Source organism: Silene latifolia, chromosome 1 (genome assembly GCF_048544455.1).
Source record: "Silene latifolia isolate original U9 population chromosome 1, ASM4854445v1, whole genome shotgun sequence".
Lineage (NCBI taxonomy): Eukaryota > Viridiplantae > Streptophyta > Magnoliopsida > Caryophyllales > Caryophyllaceae > Silene > Silene latifolia.
In genome coordinates, this window is record NC_133526.1 from 37,458,517 (window position 1) to 37,466,633 (window position 8,117).

Below are 8,117 nucleotides of genomic sequence, written 5' to 3' on the forward strand. Positions count from 1 at the left end.
CTAGCCTCTAGGTCATATCGGTAGGAATAGGAACTTGTTAATCCCAACACGAATAAAATAAAAAGAGGAGGCAATATAAGTTCCCCAAGAAACTACCGAGTATCTATCATCTATATCTATATTCTATATAAAAGTATAATAGATGAACCACTATGCCACGTGTCAATCCCACGTTTACAGTTTAATTTAGTTTTCCCGCCTAACTTCACAAATTGTAAATCTAATTCTTTTTTTAATTCTTCCGGAAAATTGTACATGAACATTCTTAAAATGTACAGATCCGCCAAATTTGCTAATATTATTTGATTTATAGCATTATAAAACTTGCCTAACTTATGTTTATTATTTTTCTTAATCAAAGTAAAAAAAAAAAAAAAAAAAAAAACACACACAACATTTAGATTTCAAAAATAATAAGTATCATTAAGAAATGAAATTCGAAATTGGCAAATTTTACTTAACTAATGTCAATTGATATACGGAGTAGTTGTATTAATAGTGATACTTTTACCTTTTATATTGCAAAGAGCCAAACATATTTTTTTGTACCTTCGAAAATATTGAGTATAATATTTCCTTATGATTATGCCACATCTGTTAAATATTTTTTTTTAGCAATTTCACATTTTTTTTGTTCATCTGGACATTTGATTTAATAACATATACCCTTAGAGTATATGTTATTAACTAAACTAAAAAAACGGAATACTGAAGGAAAAAGAATATGGCAAATGTATGTAGAAAATTTCAAAGGCATATTTAATAATTACTATATGTAATACCCGCCCTGTTTAAGGACCCCTTGACCAACCGTTTGACCAGAGGAGACCCGTAGCAATGGATATAAGAGAGGAAAGGAGACCTACGTATCTGTTTACTCGACCTAGTAGGGGGTACTCGGCCGAGTAGTGGTAATACTCAACCGAGTATGGGTTACTCGGCCGAGTATGGGGATACTCGACCGAGTACTACGGTTGTTAACGCGTTATTATAAAACGCGAGATCGTAAATCTTAATTCATTTTCGACGGTTCCCTTATCTTTCTAACCCTAATCTCTCTCTCCTACCTATCACCCACCTCTCTATACACTCTCGTCTAGCCTAGACATTAACTCAAGAAGGGGGAATGGTTCATGCTTGGAGTCTTCGAGTCGGGATGACATCGTTGCTGACTTCGGTCCGCGTCTCAAGGTAAGTCGTTGTTTCGTTGTTGTCTTTCGTAGGTTTTTGAGGTAGTCTAGTAATAAGATATGGTTACTACTTGTAGGATTCGCCTCGGAGTCTTGCCTGGCTAGTTGTTGGATGCACTTTCATGGATTAGCAATAAGGTAGTGTTTCCTTACTCGGTTTACTGTTTAATTGATTTAAGATATGTGTTGTAATTGCTTGTACGATTGATATTGTGATTAATTGTTGTTGTTGGATTGGAGTTTGGTGTTGGTGTTAAGATGGTTGATGATGTTCGCGAGGTGCGTCCTCGGCTGAGTGAGGTCACTTGCGGGAGTGGCTTCACGCCCTAGTTTCGCCCTCTGTGGAACTCGCCACAGGAGGGGATGCGCACATTAATGAACAGGGTTATTACTCGTTGAAGATAAAGGCTTAGTGGGTACGAATGCGGTCCCCCACTGGCAGGACTACACGCTTTAGTGTGTAGTCAGTTACGTGATGAGATTGGGAGTTGGAGGTGCATGGTGAACAACTGCTTATCTTTATTGTACTTGTCTTATTTTGTTATGCAGTGAACTGACCCCGTGTTATGTTTTCAAAACTGTGGTGATCCATTCGGGGATGGTGAGCAGTTGGTTTAGCAGGTACCGCTAGTATTGATGCTTGCGGGGCTTGGAAGGGAATCGAGTCATCACGTTACCGAAGTAGATGTCGCCGTCCCTCACATTTAGTAGTTCTTGTGGTTGTCTGTGTTGTATCTTTATCACATTGTTTAACGATGTAAAGTATAAGACTATTTAATATACGTTCTACTATTGTTTATTTGATATACTTACCTCGGGAAACCGAGATGGTAGCACCTCCATACATTGGGGTGGTCCTTGGTAAGGCACCTTGGTGTGTGGGGGTGTTATAAAGTGGTATCAGAGCGACGATTTTGGAACCTGAACCAATGAACCAAATGAATGTAGGGTGTAAAATTAAAATGAACCTGGTGTATGTGTGTTGGGAGCCCCTTATGTCGGTTTTGGGTGAGAAGGCGCCCTCATCTCAGAATCCCGGCCCCCATCATGCTTAAGCCAGCCACCGTGGAAGGGTAGATGTAAAGGAGTGTCTCTGTGCCAGTGTGTGTGTCATATGTGTATTCTTGTAGACTTGTAGTAGCCTATGTAGTAATATGAGAACTGTGGTGTGTTTTTATAATACTACGGTTTTCTATGTCTGTGGGTACTCTATCGAGTAGAGTTTACTCTGTCGAGTAAGTAGCTTTTGACTCAAACCAGTAGTCTGCCTATAGGGTACTCGATCGAGTAAGTTGGGGACTCGATCGAGTAAGGGGCACTCGATCGAGTAAGTCACTTACTCGATCGAGTAAGTGTCTTTTACGGGTTTGTTTAGACGGTTTTGTTAAAACCGCGAGATTAATATAAAAGCTTTCGTCATTATTTTCTTAAACACTTTTCAACATTCTAAAACCTTTCAAGATAGATTAGAAGTTACGTTGTTCGCATATCTCGCGTTATTGGCAAATCCCAAGGCTAGGTTCGTCGGATCATCTCGTTCGTTATACCGTTGTGATCGTCGTGTCAAAAGTAAGTTCCTGTATAATTTTTATAGCATTTGGTTGAGTTTCATTAAAACCCTAATTGGGTAATGTTGGGGGTTTTGGGTGTTCTGTGATGTGTGGTTGGTAATTGTATGTATGCATGTTATAGGAGGAGGATTCGTAGAGGAGAGATTCTAATTAGCTGCTAGATGGTCTGTGGTGATTGCTTTTCCAGGTAGGGTTTCCCTACTCATTATTGGTTACATAGTGTTGCTGGTGATTGTTATTGTTGTTGATTAATTATCGTATTGGAATTTGTTTTTGGTAATTGTTGATTGTGTAAGGTGATTGTTGTATACCTGTCTGTGATTTCGGAGTGCGTCCCTGGCTGAGTGGAGTCACTTGTGTAATACTCCGTATTTATAAGTCTTGGGGTACTCTATCGAGTAGGCCTTACTCTGTCGAGTAAGGGTAAGTTGCGAAATAAAATAGTTTCTGACCTGTTGGGTACTCGATCGAGTAGCTGGGGCACTCGATCGAGTAAGGGGGTACTCGATCGAGTACCTTGGGTACTCGATCGAGTGTCCGGTTTTACGGGGAGTCTTCTCGGGTTTTGTTAATTATGCGATTAAGGTATTTAAGCTTCATCGTCATTATTCTAAATCACTTTTACAAAACCTAAATTCCTGTTTAAGAGAGAAAGCAAACAAGTTCATCTTCTTAATCGCATTCTTAGCAATTCCCGGAGTTTAGACGGTCAGTTCTTGTCGTTGTTCGTACCGTTGGGTTCCTTGCGTCGAGGGTAAGATCTATGTACCCTTTTTATTGTATTTCCTTTGATTCGGTTAAACCCTAATTTAGAGATTGGGGGTTTTATGTGTAGTATGTGATGTGGTAGCCTCTATGTGTTGTATGATAGGAGGAGGGTTCATAGAAGAGGCCTTTTGACTCAGCAGTAGAGACCGTCTGATTGTGTGCATACCAGGTAGGATTTCCTACTCAGTATTAGTCCCATAATGGGATATTGGTTGATGTATTGTATTTGGTTGTTTGATATAATAATTGTCTTGTGATTGTGGTTGTGATTGTTGTTGATGGTTCGTGAGGCGTGGCCTGGGCTGAGTGGGGTCACTTGCGGGAGTGACTTCACGCCCTAGTTTCGCCTTCTGTGGAACCCGCCACAGAAGGGATGTGCACATTAATGGACAGGGTTATCGCTCACTATGTGGAGCGGGGATTTGGTGGGTACGCAGCTGCGGTCCCCCATCGGGCAAGGTGTCCAGTGGACGATCGAAGATTGAGATGATGGGAATTGGTTGGTTGTGTGTGTGTGTGACGCTTAAGTCATGTCTGTTTATCTTATCATTGTTGTTTATATTGATTGTGTGATTAGTACTCGACCCGGTGTTGTTTTGTAAACTGCGGTGATCCATTCGGGGATGGTGAGCGGATATTGAGCAGGTATTGAGATGAGTACTGGGATAGCTGGGATGCCACGTCATGATGATAGGAGTCTTCCGCTGTAGCTTTTAGTTTATTTACATTTCAGTTAGAACAGTTAGTTTGAGAACATGTATCGTACTTTTGGTTTGGTTTTAAGGATTGTATCTATTCGTTAATCATTTATAATAAACGTTGTTTCTTCATTGTTGTTTGATTATCATTGCCTCGGGTAACCGAGATGGTAATGTCTTCATACCTGAGTGGTCCTGGTAAGGCACTTGGAGTATGGGGGTGTTACAAATGGTATCAGAGCGACGATCCTGAAACTGTAACCAATGAACCTAATGAACATAGGGAGTCAATTAAAATGAACCCGTGGTAAAAGTTGTAGGAGCTAGTGAAAAGGCTTGGGAGACGTCCTAAAGTCGCAGGGGTCGCCCTACAACTTTGAACCGGTCACATGGGGGAAGTGTTTGTCGAGTCGTATGTGTGTTTGGTTAACTTGTGTAAGAATGTGATGAAATGTGTTAATTGTTGGGTGTTGAAGTAGAAAGTTGAACATGTGAAAGAAAATGGTGATATGTGGGAACTTGTTGATGAGATGATAACATGTTGGATGATTTACAATGTGGCATTTAATAACATGATGAAATGATCTCGTAGATAGTAGGAAGGATGCGTAGCATGTTTATTATGATATAATGTGGTTTATAAGTTTAGCATGTTAGCATATGACGTAACATGCGGGTAGCTTTTATGTATTAGCATGACTCGATCGAGTGAGACGGACTCGATCGGGTGGGTTTTTGACGATTTTGAGTCCAGAATCGTGTTTTTGGGTACTCGATCGAGTAACTAGGGGTACTCGATCGAGTAGGGGGTCACTCGATCGAGTAGCCTAGCTACTCGGTCGAGTAGGTAAGAGATCGAAGTCCGTTAGGGTCCGATGTTTGGGTACTCGATCGAGTATGTTGGGCACTCGATCGAGTAGCCCGTTACTCGATCGAGTGGGTTTGGGAACTCGATCGAGTAGGTCCTGGGTGGCGTGTTTTCGTGTTTTGAAGTTTAGTACGTGTGTTCATATCTACCCTTTCTTATATATGTATAGTTTCAAGATGCCGCCCAAGAAGACTCGCTTTGTATCGAGAGCCGAGCTTATGACCGTGGATGACATCGTTAAGATGTTAGAGCACCAGGATGCTCTTACTGAGACCCTAAAGAAAGTGAATGAGGATAAGAATAAGGATAAGGAGAAGGAGGTTGACCATTCTAAAATCAGCCTCTACATTGCGAGGTTTAACCCGAAAGAGTACAAGGGAGTTGGGGAGCCTAATCTTCTTGATAGTTGGCTGAGAGAGATGGAGAACATATTAGACTTGGTTCACCGCCCGATGAGATGAGAGTGGAACAGTGCGTTCTATCGAGGGAGGCGGCGGGCAAGTGGTGGGATTCAGTGAAAGTGAGTGCTAAGGAGATATATACAAACCAAGGCTTACCCGCTATACCTTGGGAGGAGTTTCGTAGGGGCCGTGAGGAAGGAGTTTGTACTTAGGAACATGTGAGGAGTAAGTTGAGAGAAGAGTTTGACAGTTTTAAGATGACCGCCGAGATGTATGTGGCCGAGTACTACAGTTGTTCAATGAGAAGTCTAGGTATCTTTGAGGATATGGGTTTGAGTGAGGAGAATCTGGCATTGAGGTTTGAGAGGGGTTGACCCCTAAGATTATGGATAAGTTACCCGTGGGAGTCCTTACCGATGTTAAGGAAGCTTATGAGAGGGCCGGGAGAGCTGAGAGGTTGGTGGAGATGGCTCAGGAGAGGTTAGGTGGTGAGAAGAGGAAGTCCGAGAGCGAGGGTGGTGGCCAATCGAATCACAAGAAAGGCAACCACAATCGGTCAAGGGATTTTCTTCCTGGTCCGGTTCGATCTTTGGGCTTCCTTTGGGCGTGGCCGTGGAAGTGTGAGTAATAGTTGGGGAGTGACTGCTATAGGCGTGGTGGTGTAGGCCACAAGAGACATGAGTGCACAAGTGCACCAGGATCTTTCCGGAGACTGCGCGAGCTTCGCGAGCAACAGACCGGCCGGACCATGGCCAAACCGGGAAGTCGAGTTACCAAAGTGGAGGCAACCGCAACGGCGGTAATTCTTATCGAAACCACCAGCGAACAACAACAACAATCAAGGGTCGGTGCTAAGCCGACCACCTCGGCCCGATCTTGTCCGGGAGGTGGGCGGAAGACCAAAGGCAAGTTATTCATGATGAGAGAAAGCGGTGAGGAAGATGCGCACGTTATCACCGGTACATTCCTTGTTAATGGTATTCCTACCTTTGTTTTGTTTGATTCGGGGGCTTCTCGGTCGTTTGTGTCTTCGAGTCACGTCAAACAGTTGGGTTTGAGAGTATATGAGTCTATTAGTGAGCAAGTTTTCATACCTTCGGGTGAGTCTGTATCGTGTGGGAGATTGTTCAGAGATGTATCTTTGATAGTTGGGCAAGTTGATTTTCCTGTAGACTTGCTAGAGTTTCCTTTTAACGGTTTTGAGATGATAGTCGGGATGGATTGGTTAGGAAAGTATAAAGCTAAGATAGACTGTCATCAAAAGAAAGTGTCTTTAAGAGGTCCTAAGGGTGTTAGTGTGTCTTATTGTGGGTTTCTAGTCAAACCCAAAGTTAAGTTGATTGCAAATGTTACCTTGAAGTCTTATCCGAGGAAGGGATGTCCTTTGATCTTGTGCCATGTGAGAGATGACCGGATAGAGAGTCCGACGATTGATGAGATACCAAAGGTGGGAGAGTTTGCGAGATGTTTTTCCGAGAGGAGATTCCTGGGGTTGCCACCGAAGAGGGAGATAGATTTCACCGTTGAGTTGAAGCCAGGGACGGGGCCAATCTCTAAGGCACCGTGCCGTATGGGTCCTAAGGAGATGGAGGAGCTTAGGAAGCGATTGGATGATCGATAGAGAAGGGATACATTAGACCAAGTGTATCGCCGTGGGGAGCACCAATTCTTTTCGTGAAGAAGAAAGATGGGAGTTTGAGGTTATGCATAGATTACGGGAGAGTCAACCGAGTGACGATAAAGAACAAGTATCCTTTGCCAAGGATAGATGACCTGTTTGACCAGTTGAGTGGTGCAACAGTCTCTTTTCTAAGATTGATTTGAGGTCGGGGTACCATCGGTGAAGATTAGAGAGGTGGACATACCAAAGACAACTTTCACGTCGAGGTATGGCCATTATGAGTATGTGGTGATGCCGTTTGGGTTGTCTAATGCGCGGCGGTGTTTATGGATTTGATGAACAAAATCTTGAGCAGTTCTTGGACCAGTTTGTAGTGGTGTTTATCGATGATATCTTAGTCTACTCTAAGACTAAGGAGGAGCATGAGGAGCATCTGAGGATCGTGTTGCAGATTTTGAGGGATCATGAGTTGTATGCTAAGCTGTCCAAGTGTGAGTTCTAGTTAGAGAAAGTTGCTTTTCTGGGGCATGTAATTTGAAAAGATGGGGTAGCTGTGGATCCGGCGAAGATTGAGGCAGTGACAAAGTGGGAAGCACCAAAGAATGTTGCTGAGGTTAGGAGTTTCTTGGGTTTAGCTGGATACTACAGACGGTTCGTGAAAGATTTCTCCAAGATAGCTAGACCGATGACAGCGTTGATGAGGAAAGAGAACAGGTTTCGTTGGGATGAGAGTTGTGAGACGGCGTTCCAAACATTAAAGGAGCGTTTGACCACGCCTCTGTCTTAGCATTGCCTGAAGGGAGCGAGAACTTTGAGGTTTATACAGATGCCTCGAAGAATGGGCTGGGATGTGTGTTGATGCAGAATGGTAAAGTGATTGCCTATGCTTCTAGGCAATTGAAGCCTTATGAGGAGAACTACCCTACTCATGATCTGGAGTTGGGTGCAGTGGTGTTTGCTCTCAAGATTTGGAGACATTACCTCTATGGAGCAATCTTTA